The following is a 14,229-nucleotide window of genomic DNA, read 5'->3' as shown; positions in this document are numbered from 1 at the left end:
TGAAAAAATCAAGGTGGAAGATTCATTTGTAAATTTCTTGCCGAAATTTCAGTGCGTGGCGTCGAAATATTCAAAACAAATTTTTTTGTATTTACGCTAGGTTGATTCGATGACGGTTAGTGAAAATTTGTACCTATGCAAAGTCTATGGCACCCACAGACCAGAATGTAGCACGTTTCTGTCGATTATAAGCTACGTAGAACCGACCGCAGTGCAGGAGCTGGTAGACGCCTTGATAATCTATGACGTCACGTTGTATCGTGCGGCAATCTTGAAGTGGCTTGTCTACTTACAATTTATTTTCGCGCGTTTTCTCTCTTACGAAGCATCGTATTGTGGTAATAGTGGTATTTTCGGATTGTGAAGTTGTGCTTGCCAATACGTCAGATATTGTTTTGCTCTCTTGCGCCCTTTCAAAATTGAATGGTTCTAATAGAACTATTCGACACTCTTTTCACTGGTTTTCTAATATAACGGATGAGCTCGGTAATACTGCCCGTCTCGTGTCTTCACAGGTATGCTGGGATCCCGTATAAAAAACAAAAATGAAACCAAGAATGAATTGTCATTATTATGTGAACCATGACGCATTTTCCCCACCTACCTCATATTTTTCTTTATGAAACGAAAATTTATAATTTATTGTTGCGCTAATAATATTGCTCTCATTACCTTACCCATTCGAGTCTTAGACAACATAAGCTGTTTGGGTGTGAGTGGTTTACGGAGGCTTTTGTTGTTTGATTTGGGGTGTTTTTTAAGCAATACGAATTTTAAACGTGAGGCATTTCTTGGTACGGCAAGAACTCTTGGTATCTATCTATCTATCTATCTATCTATCTATCTATCTATCTATCTATCTATCTATCTATCTATCTATCTAGTCGCCTATGTGTGGGTGCTCTCGTGATCACCCCCTTTGCATGGGGTAAACCAGAGTTTGTGAAGGCCGGTAACACGACTTGGCGAATACTAAGAAAGTGCTTGACAGCGCAAACAACAGGAGGGGATAGAAGAGACGAGAACAGAGCGCTGACTTGTCTGGTCGTGATGTCAACAACGCCAAATGCTGTCGCGTACGTCGTCAAACACTTTCTGCGAGACAGAGGCACGTACCCATGGGCGGGTGTGTGCCACAGGTGATGGACACTTCATTATTTACCCTGGAAGGGCGAGAACACACTTGAGTAGTTTTAACATGTGATCGTCAAGAAAACGAAATGTCAGGTTGCAAGCAGAAATCAAACTGCAGCTTTCTGCGTGGCGACCAAGTATTCTACCACAAAGACACGCCAGTTCCCGCAATTGCTTTTCAAATAGACTGCTATGTTCGAGAAGAATCTATTGGAGATGCAGTTGACTGATATTTGGGGATTCACGCCCACAAACCACCATGTGATTTCGACAGTTTGTGATGCAGTGATGGCAATCCAATTTTAAGAACATTGCATATGTACTCCATCGATTCAGTCCTCACGTCAGGTTAAAATCAACAGTATTTAGCGTAGCACGCTAAAGGTGACTGGTTGTTTATATCAAACAATGAACGGCGAGAACAGACATTGGTAATTATAAATCGAGAGCGTTATGAAAGATCAGTCTATGGCCACGAAGTGAATGAGGACGAGTGAGTGAAGCTATGGGTCATAAGGTCCACAACGTCTACTTTGAAATTGCCGGCTTGTATAAAGAACGGATGCATGGACTGGCAGACAGCTGGACGTATGCACGGAAAAATATGCTGTAGGACTGGCGTATAGGTGGGCAAACGGTTTGGACGCATTTGGATGGACCGAATGCTAGACGGACGGTGCGGGTGATCATGTAATCTGCTGTAGTATAGTTTATTTTGCATAAAGACGGTTGTCTACTCTTATTGCTTATTTTTTTGTTGTGTAGGTGTTCAGTTTCTGTTTGGGTTTTTGTGGGGCGTAAGTGCCGCCAACTAGGTAGGTCTTACGGAGCTTCGAACCTCAATATTGCGTTGGACGCATGGAATAAATATTATGGTCGCACTCGTCAATTGTTGCAGTGCTGGTTATCCAATCTTATAACAGTACGTACGTACTCCTATCATACAGCCTTGACATCGGGTTAACTACAATTGTAGTGAAGCGTCATCCACAGAAGCTCATTTATGTAGCCGTGACCACCGTCTTTGCTGGCACAGGCGCTACATATCAGCTTACCGCTTCTGGCACCTAATACACATGTTGCTGTTCGCATTGTTACGCCGCAGTAGACATGTGACAGTATCATATTTGTGTGCGTACAACATAGCCTCATTAGGTGACTTATAGCTTAATGAAAAAATGGCGGCATATCCAGGGGGTGAATGATGGAGAGTGGGGCGAAGAATTTGTCCGTTCATTCATTCTTGCTTCCGTCCGTCCATGCATCCGTTTGTGTGACCGTCCGTGCGTCCATCCGCCCAGCCGTGCGTGCGTCTGTTCGTGCATTCGTATCTGCGTTCGTCCATGTCCGCTCCTGCGTCCATTTGTGCGTTCATCCGTCCGTGCAGCCATCCGTGCGTTCGTCCATGCATCTGTCTATGTGCCTGTTAGTCCATCTAGTCAACATTCCAAGTGCCACCATCTCGCAACATTTCATCATATATTCTGCATATAGAAGCACCCCCATCCAGCGGACATTCCAAGGACTAAACGAGAGGTCGCACATGCACACTTGCTTACAGCTTGCGCTTCGTGTCTACTTCCCACCTTTTACCACCTCGAGTTCATGGTATATGCTAGTTCTCTGTATTCATGGCACTGCGGCCCAACGCTCGCTAAACATTTCTAAAACCAAGGAGGTTACGCCCAGCGAGTATAACGTAACAACCCTTTCTTGTCAGATAGTGCTCAATGTACATGCGAATGACTGCTAAGGGTGAATGAGAGGCAGGAAAATTCGGCTTTTAGTTAACGCGCACGCTGCAAATTTCTATTAAACAACGCAAAGGAGAAATCTCCCACCAGCTCCACCTAGCAGGTCAAAACGTAAGACTGGTTACGCACTACGACTTCGACGACGGACGAACGAGTGCCGCTTTAAGGAGCTAAGCCCCTAAAATAACAACACAGTCACCTGCTTTGTACAACATGGATTCCCAACGTACGTGGGATCTGCCGAATTTCTCTTTTGTGAATCCGTGAAGGGGCCACTAAGAGACAACACTTGCAGCAATGTTTCTGCTTACATTTTTATGGTTTTGCGGTTCGTGATGAATAAACACGTTTTTTTAGCAGTCTGATGAGTGGGCCTTTTATTCATGACTTGAACTGAGTGCTCGCCACATATTAGGCCGCGCCTGGATTCGATGCTAACCGGGTTAACCACAAAACAGACATGTTACCACGTAGCGCACATTGAGAAGCGGCCACATACTTCAATTCTTTCCACCATTCTGCAAGTGCGAGCTCAAGAAAAGAAGAGAGCGATTACCAAAGGCTATTGTGGAGTGCTGCAATGCGTGCCACCACGGTGGAAGGATCGTATCGTTCTATCACATCCCGAAGGATACAAACGACGCACGACGGAGAACGGAGCAAATCACAAACTTACGCATTAGAAACGTTATGAAGAGTACGGTAGCTTGTGCCAATCGATTCACTCACGACGACTTAATTTTCCTGGGCGAATACACCATTACTTATCATGTGTGCATTCTTACCATATTCTGGCATCTCTAAGCGCTGAGATTAGTTTTTTTAATAAGATAAGCAGGTGCTTTAGGAAATCTGTTGCGTTATGTGTGCGACTTTATTTTTTCGCATATACTTGTTTTCCGGGCAACTCGTAAATTACTCATTCTCAAATTAGGCTCCTGTTATTCTTTCTCACGAACACTTATGATTTTGCATTTGTGTTTACTGTTACGGGGTCGGTGACTTCTGTACAAAATGCATTTACAGAGGAAAAACCACAGGCAAGAGTCACAATGGCTGATTGGCGCACTCGCGCGCCTGTCAGCTGATTGTCTCCTTCCTCTTCCTTTACTTCATCTCCGTAACAGGACCCCCGGGTGTTGGAGCGCCGTCTCGGCGTGAGTTCGAAGAAGTGCGGCAGAAGTAGGGTTTCATGCGCGAAACATGGACAATGTCAGCAAGTGGCGAACTTGGTGACCTATTGGAGTGCAATGGCGCTATCTCGTAGTTGACATTGCTAGCTTGACGTAGGACTAGGTAGGGTCCTGCGTATGGGTACAAAAGTTTTTCGGAGAGACCTACACGGCGACACGGTGACCAGAAGAGTACGCGGTCACCTGGGGCAAACGTTATATTACGATGCCGGTGGTCATAGTGAACTTTTTGCATATCCTGTGACCTGGTGAGACGAGACTGGGCAACTTGACGAGCCCTGTGAGCCCGATCAATGGCTCCGCGAGTGCACTCGAAAGCAGATGGCTTGAGAGGTAAAGTGGTTCTAAATGGCAATATAGGGTCGCGACCATACAAAAGATAAAAAGGTGAAAATCCCGTGGTGTCATGTCGGGAGGATTTATAGGCGAAAGTCACATGGCCAACGTGGTGTCCCAGTCACGATGATCTTCTGAGACATAGATCGAAAGCATCTCCATGAGCGTGCGGTTGAGACGTTCAGCTAGGCCTTTAGTTTGTGGGTGGTAGGCGGAAGATAGCTTATGCGCTGTAGCACACGATCTAAGGAGGTCTTCAACAAGTTTGGACAAGGAAGAGCAGCCGTGGTCCGTAAGCAGCTGTCGGGGTGCACCGTGGTGTAAGATGACGTCATAAAGAAGAAAATTTACGACGTCAGTGGCGCAACTGGTTGGCATGGTCTTTGTTGTCGCGTAACGGGTCGCATAATCTGTGGCGACGGCGATCCATTTATTTACGGGTGTCGTCGTCCGAAAAGCAACAAGAAGGTCGAGTCGCACGCGATGAAATCGTTCAGAGGGGACTTCGATTGGGTGAAGATATCCAGCTTGCAGCAAACAAGGTCTTTTTCGGCGGTGGCAGAGATTGCAAGTGGCGACACATCGATGCACACTGCGGTACAGTCCTGGCCAGAAAAACTGACGTCGCAAGCGGTCGTATGTGCGGGAAACACCGAGGCGTCGCGCTGTTGGTGCTTCGTGAAGTTGTTCAAGTATGGCAGGCCATAGAAGACGAGAAATGACAAGCAGAAGCTCAGAGCGTTCAGTGCTGACGTTGCGGCGGTAGAGGATGCCGTTATGCAGCACGAACATATGAGAATCAGCATCATGTCTGCCAGACTGAACGGCGTAGATGATAGTGTGCACTGACTCATCCCGTCGTTGTTCAATGCGCATATCGCTGATAACAGTAAACACCATTACGCTGCTTTCCTGGTCAGTTGCAACGGGATCAGGAGGATCCATCGGATGACGCGAAAGACAGTCTGCGTGCTTGTGCAAACGACCAGACTGGTAGCTGACAATAAACGAAAATTCCAGAAGCCTCAAAACCCAGCGACCGAGACGTCCAGTCGGGTCATTGAGAAGTCAGCCAGCAGAGGGCGTGGTGGTCCTTAACGACGGAGAATATGCGACCATATGAATATGGCATGAACTTGGCGATGAACCAAACTAAAGCTAGACACTCTTCTCGGTGATGGAATAATTCCTCTCAGGGGAAGAAAGCAAGTGACTGGCATAAGCTATTACGCACTGTCTGCCGTGGTGCCACTGAGCGAGAACTGCGCCAATACCAAGGTCACTGGTGTTGGTGCGAACTTCTGTGGCAGCCGAAGGATTAAAGCGGGCAAGTATAGGGAGCGTCCTTAAGTCGCCGATGAAAGCCATGAATGCTTGAGCCTGTTGAGAGCTCCATAAGAATGTGGTATCCTTCTTCAGCAAATCTGTGAGTGGCTTGGCAACGTCGGTGAAGTTTTTCACAAAACGACGAAAGTACGAACGTAAGGTGATGAAGCTCCGGACGTCGGATGTAGAACAGGGCACCGGAAAGCTACGGACGGCGAGGATCTTTTCGGGATCTGGTTGGACAACATCGGCATTTGCAAGATTACCCAGAACAGTAATCTGATGGCGGCCAAATTTGAAATTCTTGGAGTTGAGTTGTAGCCCAGCTGTTTTGAATACTGCGAGAATTGCACCGAGACGGCTCAGGTGGCTATCGAAAGTAGATGAAAAGACTATTACATTGTCTAGGTCACAGAGACAAGTACACAACTTATAACCACGCAGGATAGAGTCCATCATTCCTTCGAATGTGGCAGGGGCGTCGCATAGTCCAAAAGACATGACCCTAAACTGGTATAAACCATCCAGTGTGATGAAGGCCGTCTTCTCGCGGTCATGCTCATCGACAGAAATGTGCCAGTAGCTGGACCGAAGATCAATAGACGAGAAGTATGTAGCGCCGTGCCACCAGTCCAACGCGTCATTGAAGCGTGGTAGCGGATATACGTCTTTTCGCGTGACCTTGTTGAGGTGGCCATAGTCAATGCAGAAGTGTATTGTACCGTTCTTTTTTTTTTCACAAGGACGGCAGGGGAGGCCCAAGGACTACTTGAAGGTACTATAACACATTTTTTGAGTATTTGTCAACTTCTGCTTGGATAACATTTTCATACTCGATACTCAAGTATATATAAACAGGTCTACGAACGCACGTGTATACGCTGTTTCGTAACGTGTTCAACGCAATTTCAACGCGAGGATAAGAAAAGAAAAAGAAAGATAGATATCATGCGCAACGCTAGTAATCTCTGTGGCACAAATGACAAAATAGTCTTATTTTTTTATTAGAGTTGCACAGAGTTGCACAGAGTGTTTAGGCTCTAAGTTATATTAGGCAGAGTGAAATTCCCGAAAATTTTATTTTTAGCAACACAGTGTTCATAACGCATACATTGATTATATGTGGGGTTTAACGTCCCAAACGTATTACGCAAGCATTGCCGATGTCTCGAATATCCACTCTGCAGCTGAAACACCCTTCTTTATAGGATCCACTAGCGCAAAACCTGCTGAACATGCAGTTCCCCTTGTCGGATAGTCGAGGCAGGCAATGCATTCAAATTAAAAAAAAAAGTCAACATCTGAAAACCTGTGCTGCCAAGGAAATAATTTAAAAAAAAATACACAAAAAAAGTGCTTCCACGGAAATTCACCAATTACATTGCAGGCCACATAGATTGATATTGCGCTGAACGGTACCGATCGTTCCATTTAGAGGGCTCGTACGCCATATCCATGACGTTTCAATTGAATCGCAAACCACCATTCGAGTGTTACAAGTGCCACCCAAGCCCCCTTTGTCTTAGGTAGAGCCACAGAAAAAAGTTACGTCGATTCCGTACAAAACCGCATTATGAGTGCCCGCGACCGCCTACGAAAAGCACGAACAGTGATTGGGCTTAGCCTACCGTTCGGCTTGTTGTCGTTATAAGTTTGTACAAGACAAACTGAAGATTTATTATTGAAAAGATTGAACTCAAGCACTGATCCAAAAGCAGCGTACGTGGTACAATCAGGGGTGGAAGTGCGGCGCCAACAGCGCCTTGTTGCGCCAATGTGACCAGCAGCGGGAAGCCGCGTCTTAACGGAAATTTGCACGTGCAACGCCAAAATAAGTCGAGCTTGTGCAAGTCCGCTTAGTGGCAGCAAAGCCAAAAGCTCAGGTCTGAAAGTTGAAAAGCTTTTAAATTTGTGAACGAGGTAGCAAACGGGATAGTGACAATGTTGTCCTGACAGGAAACTCAATTCACACTTGACGAGGATGCCTGTTCCATACGGAGCGCACGCGGCCGGCTAAAGCTTGGAGCTACGCCTCCGCGTCGGTGCTATTACTCTGACGCCCAAGCAATCGTCCTTCTTCCTCACTCGGTGAGCCTGCGAAATGGGCGCAATGCTGCGGTGGCCATTCTTTTCGGGGCTATTTGCAGTGGCCATCTGCCGAGCTCATCTTTTCTATCGGAAATTCAAATCTAACCTTTCTCTCTCATTACCACTGATGTCTATCAATCCCTGCAGATCTTTTTGTCGGTCATTGTTACTATATATCTACATACATCAATGATGGTAATGGCTGTTCAACATGTTTTCCTTGCTTGGCAAATGAGAGGCTGAAGCCGAGACCACTGCCGTCTACCTTGGTTTCTAATCCTTGTAGATACAGTGGAACCGGAATCATATGACTTTCAGGATATCACGCAATACGGTTGTGTATGATTCAAGCGGGCACAACATAATCAAAAAACTAAGATGATAGACAGCGACACTAATACTTGCGCAAAAAAAATTTGGTACCGACTACTTGAATAAGCTCACAGCAGGAACTTGTGCCTCTGCACGAAAGTGCAATAAATTATTGTTGCCAGTGGCAGCTAATGGCAGCATTACATACTAGTTTGAAAAGGTGTGTGCAAATCTTTATTCTCAACTTAGTAAAAATTGAATACAGCCCGCATGTTTTTACCAATAAACAATGTCTGAAAATTGCCTACATGTGCAACCAAAACCACATTAGAACAGCCTCCCGTCGGACGAGTCGGGCGCGGCGTCATTGCTATCAACATAATGGCGACGGACCACGAGTTTGCATTCAGTGCCTTCGCTTGTGGCTTAGCTGGGCGCGTTGCGATTTGTTGGCTTGTCAACTGCATCTGGTAATGTCACGCTGTTAGTATGAACGTCAAGTGGAAGTAATCATTCACGGTGTAAACAGCTCCGTCGTGCCCTTGTGCGCGTGCAAGCCTATGACTGCAAATGCGACAAAGGCCGGAGATCAGCTGTATTTGACCAGGGAACGTTTATATACGCCAAAAGTAAAGAAGATCAGCTTTTCAGCCCGCAGATATACTCTGTGCGGATAGAGCTTGACTAGGTAAGGTACCCGGATACGTATGTGCATGGTTGAAGCCTATGTAGAAGCGCATGAATTTCTAAAATAATTCTCCATTCGAAGTTGATATCATGACTCACTATCAACTTTTCCAATCGTCAACTTAGGGGAACGCAAGTTAATATTTTGTACTCGCGAACATTTGGTTGACGTTTGATTTTAGTAAATGTGCTTTTTTTTCTCAGATGGAATCTGGAACTCTTCGTAAGGTGCAAGGTCGGCGTATAACTGCGTCGTAAAACAAGGTTTCTGATACATTATCTTTGTAGAAGCTTTCTCGGGACGAAACCAATTCGTCATAATATGTGGGCCATTGCGAAACTAGGGGACGCATAATCGGAGTTCTACTGTAACGCATTTAAATAACAAAAGTGACAAGGGACACCCATGTTAGAAAAGGTACGTCCCCACGACAGTTTTGCCAGACAACAATTGACACGGCCTCCGATACTTGAAGCTTGTGTGTCTTCCGATCCTGGAAGCCACACAGCGATGGTAGCCACTAAATACCAAACAAACGCAAACTTCAACATGGCAGCTTCCAAAATTGAGGGATTTAGTACAAAATGAGAGATTTAGTACAAAAATCATACTTTCGGGCATACGTTTGTCCAAAACAATTTTGATTAAATTGCACTAGTGCTCCTAGAACTTTGACAGCGCATTTATGGAGTCCAAAATGCCCAAAAACTCCAAGTTTTTGGAGTCTAAAGAAAATTTTCGGTATCGTACATTACCGAGCAGTAATTGCAGTGTTCGTCTAGCTGTGATATGATGCAGAAAATTTTTGTTTAGAACCTGCAACGACCGAAAGTAGACAACGTACAAGAGGGAGCAAGAATGCGCAAGCATTGAACCTAAAAGAGATGCTTGCATTTGCACATGTAGTGGATGTGTACGTTAGACCTTGGCGCTTACATTGCGCCTACTACGGTCAATGTGTGCCTGACCGGCAGCTCCCTCACGAGATTTGGTTTTGCCGGGACCAAAACAGACAAGATGACTGCGACACACGACGGTACAATGGTCATGGCAGCAAACGAAGTCCATGATATCGCCCTTGATTTAGCGCATAATTAAGTAACCTGATATCAACTGGTAGATTGTGACTGCTGCTAAGCTGGAGCTCAACTTACCACGACAGTATGTCTGTTACAAAGTAGGAACCAGATAATGACACAACGCTCTACGGCGAATTTGCGGATGTTATGGTGTCTCGAAGGCGACACCGCACAACTTCCACAGTGAAGGGACAAGGCAGACACAGCTGAACTGAATCGAAACAACACATGTATTTAATTGCTTTTAGATCAACAATATTCTTAGCCTAATCAGTAAACCTCGATTGTGAAAACGCTATAGCAGCCTTACGCAAAATTACCATATAATCAATAACATAACGAACACAAAGTAGTGTGAAAGTGGTGCCGCCAACACTCGACTCGCCAGTAGGGCCCATGGCAGACAACCCACGGTGCCGTCTACCGCAGACCATCCGCAAGAGGCAGCCGTTCCCGCCAAACCCATGCACCAGAAAGGAGCGGTCACCTCTCATTGCCCGCACCCATGCCTTCCGCTAGGCATCACTTCCGGCACCACTAAACTAACCATGATGATGATGGTGGTGGTAATAAATGCTCGTTAGCACAACGCCACCTATCCTTCGATTGTTGTGAACACTAAATGTGGCGTATGCGCGAAACACGTGCGCCCCGAAGCGCAAACTACTTTACAAGGGCTGTTAACCACCACCCCCTTCCACTGCAATGTTTACAAGGCATTGTGTCTGTGATGCCACGTGTTTAAGCGTACAAGTACAGTTCTATTCATGCAATTGTAGAGTTTGTGGACCCACGTGTATGTTCTACTAAGCTCAGCTTGGCTTTTCTCGCACACTGATGGGTGATAACATACACGGCACCTTCAATATTTGTAAAGCAGCTTTGATGGCATTCGTCATCTCTGTGTCACTCATTCTGCTTGTTCATCTAACCCCAACACCCGAAACCACTTCTTGTCATCAGAAATGATCGGCTTGCGTCATGCCTTGACTAAAGAGGCATGCATCACTCTGTCAGTGACTGCCTTTTTGCTAGCAAAAAATGTGGTGGACTTTCGCAAGTTTGTAATAGGCCTGCAATGGTTGCGGCAAAATCTTCACTTGAAAATTCGGAACTTGGACCAGACAGCCATCAATATCAACATGCTGACGTGTAGGATGGTCAATGAAGGGGGAGGACACAGCGTGCTTGGTAAAACTGTAAACACAGAAAATGCAGTCACATGGCATGGTATTCTAGTTTCTTTTAGTGGTACTAAATGGCCCTCCCCTCTATGGTGGTTCATTTAAATCTTTGAACAAAGAGACATGCTACTTGCGCTGACCTTCTGCTTCTTACTATAACTAGGCTGGGGTTCCCTATTTTCGAAAACGAAACAAATGTGTACCTCACCTTGGGTAATATATGGCTGTAGAGGGTATGGAAGCCACACACAACTCGATTTATGCGCTGAAACACCGAGTGAACAACCTCCTGTTTAAAGTTTTCCAATAGAGGTCACGGCCTTAGAAGATATGATGACGGCCCTCTTGTGGGATGTGGACATGCTGGTGCAAGAATTTTGTGTATTATGGTGTAATAATGAAAATTACAAGAGATTAAACTTCTATTACAGCAGGTTTTCGTTTTTTGCTCATCATATAAACCCTTTTCAGTGGTGTAATGGGTAGGAGTAGTTTGTTGTCGTTACTATGCCCACATTGGCAACGTAATGTGAGATCTCTGATTTCGTCAGAGGCGCATAGCCATAGACTAAGCGAGGCTTTCCGGATGTGTCACTCGTTTCAGCTACTTGCAGGTAGTGCTGTGAGAAGTGCAGTATTAGGGATTGATGAGGTTAATGTGGTAAACAATTACGTGACGTTGGTCACAGAAAAGTGCGCTTACACAATATTACCGTACAATAAATAACTTAACAAACACAAAGTAGTGCGAAGGTGGCGCCTCTAACGCTCGACTCACCACGTGGGCCCACGGCAGACGACCCGCGGTGCCGTCCACCACGGACACGCCGCAAGAAACGACCATTCGCGCCAACTGCTACGCAACCGCAAGGACCGCTCACCTCTCATACGCCACCACCCAGGCTTGCCGACTGGCATAACTGCCGACACCATCACACAAACCATAATGATGATCGTGGTAATAAATGCTCGCGAGCGACACGCCACCTAACACTCGATAGTTGTGTACCCTAAATGTGGCCTATGCGCGAAACACGTGCGCCACGAGGCACAAGCGACTTTACGGGGGGGGGGGGGGGGCGTTAAAGTGGCTAAGTGTTATCAGTGATGTAATGATTACAACCCTGTGTCCGAACCCATTGAGTTCAGCTGCGCTCTAAATTTACGTTATTGCATATTGCAATCATGGTTTATTTTCTTTGTGATCTTTGGACCTTTTTCAGCAAGACATTGAAGGAGAGTCTATTCTTGCACCCACGATACATCGTTTCACACTAGGTATTTTCTGATCACATTGCCGTTTGGCATTTCCTAGCATCATTTATAAGAAAACCTGCTGCTTGTTTCTGCACTAGTTTAGCCTGGGGTCAGCATGCAGCGTTGATCATTTGCAGGCGGGATGTAGAAGGTCACTGATGTCAGTTTTCACTAGTGCGTAGCCATGCTACTTTTTCAAGCATAAATCAATTCCTTTGGAGCCTTGACAAACCTTAACATAGCAGCTGCTTTTGGGCTAACAAGATGTTTATTGTTTAACTTTTTGCAGATTTTCTGCAATGCAATGCATTATATGTTTGTTCTGCGTAGCTAATTGTGGTCATTCATAATGAAAGATTTCCAGAATTACTTCAGAGGATGATGAAAATACTTAGTTATATTCTGATAGTGCACAAATGGAGCTCATCAGCTTGGAACCAGCTATGTAAAAAATCTGACAATGGATGCTTTCTGCTGAAAAAGGACTGGGTCTTGACTTGCCTCCTTTACTAATTTCATTGCGAACCCTCAATGAAACTGGTGGGATCCATTAAAAGGCTTCTGATTGCAGAATCTTATACGAGGTCTGTTAGAAAACTATCCGACCCTATTATTTCTTTGCGAGCACCTGATGGATTCGAAGCAAGCACACGTGCATCAGCTGAACTTCGTTTGTATACGTGAATTTTTTCTCGCCTGCCAATAGCGTCAATCCCTAGGACGCATCGTTTAAAAGAGGTAGTGCGCAATGCTCTCATTGGTTTTTGATTGTAAGCAAAATGACGGATTGACTGGAGCAGCATTACTGCATCAAAATTTGCCAGAAACTGGGTGACAGCTAATTGGAAACCAATGCAAAGATCAAGACTGCCTTCGGTGACGACGTTATGAGTCGCGCACAGATTAAAGAGTGTTGCAACCAGTTTAAAGACTGCCACACATCGGTGGAAAGTGAGTCACGCTCTGGTCACCCATCAATATGCCGAAATGACCAGGTCACCGCCCAAGTGAATGCTGTGGTGATGCAGGACTGTCGTGTGACTATCCAGAAAATAGCAGATTGGCATCAGCATTTTCTCTGCACATTTCATTAGGACCGAAGATTTGGGCATGAAGTGTGTTGCTTCGAAATTTGTGCCGAAACTTCTTATGTTGGAGCAAAAGCAATATCGTGTTGAAGGCTCACATGACATGCTAGATTTCGAAAACTGTGACCCTATCTTAATGAACACCAGTGTCAATAATGAAGAGTCTTGAGTGTATGCGTACGACCCGGAAACCAAATCCTAGTCATCACAATGAAAGCATTTCTCATCACCAAGACCATAGAAGGCCCGCCAAATGCGCAGTAACGTCAAATTGATGCTGAGTGCTTTCTTTGATTCCCGCGGTGTGATACACCACGAGTACGCACCACAGGGTCAATCCCAAAAAGTACTGCAGGGAGGTCCTTCATTGCCTACGTGATGCTGTGTAGCGCAAGAGACCAGAGTTGTGGTCCACACGAAGATGGTCCATTCATCACGACAATGCTCCCGCGTAATACTCACGCTTGGTACCGGCTTTTCGGCGAAAAGACAAACTCCTTAAGTTCAACGGGCTCCTCATTCTCCTTTTATCGCCCCCTGCGACTTGGCCCTTGCACAAACTGAAGAGGACATTGAAAGGAGGGCGATTTCAGACAAGGAAGGACATTACGGCGGCCATCACAGCTAAGCTAAACTCTATTCCGAAAGAGGCCTTCTCAGAATGCTCCCAACAATGGCAGCACTGCTGGGATAAGTGTAGGGATTCCCAAGGGGAGTACTTTGAGGGGGATTGGGTTCCCAACGCTCCAGTTATGACAGTTTTTTTCTTCCACCAAAGGACACATACTTT

This window comes from Rhipicephalus microplus, chromosome 1, assembly GCF_043290135.1.
Source record: "Rhipicephalus microplus isolate Deutch F79 chromosome 1, USDA_Rmic, whole genome shotgun sequence".
Classification (NCBI taxonomy): Eukaryota; Metazoa; Arthropoda; class Arachnida; order Ixodida; family Ixodidae; genus Rhipicephalus; species Rhipicephalus microplus.
Note: the sequence above shows the minus strand (reverse complement) of the source record.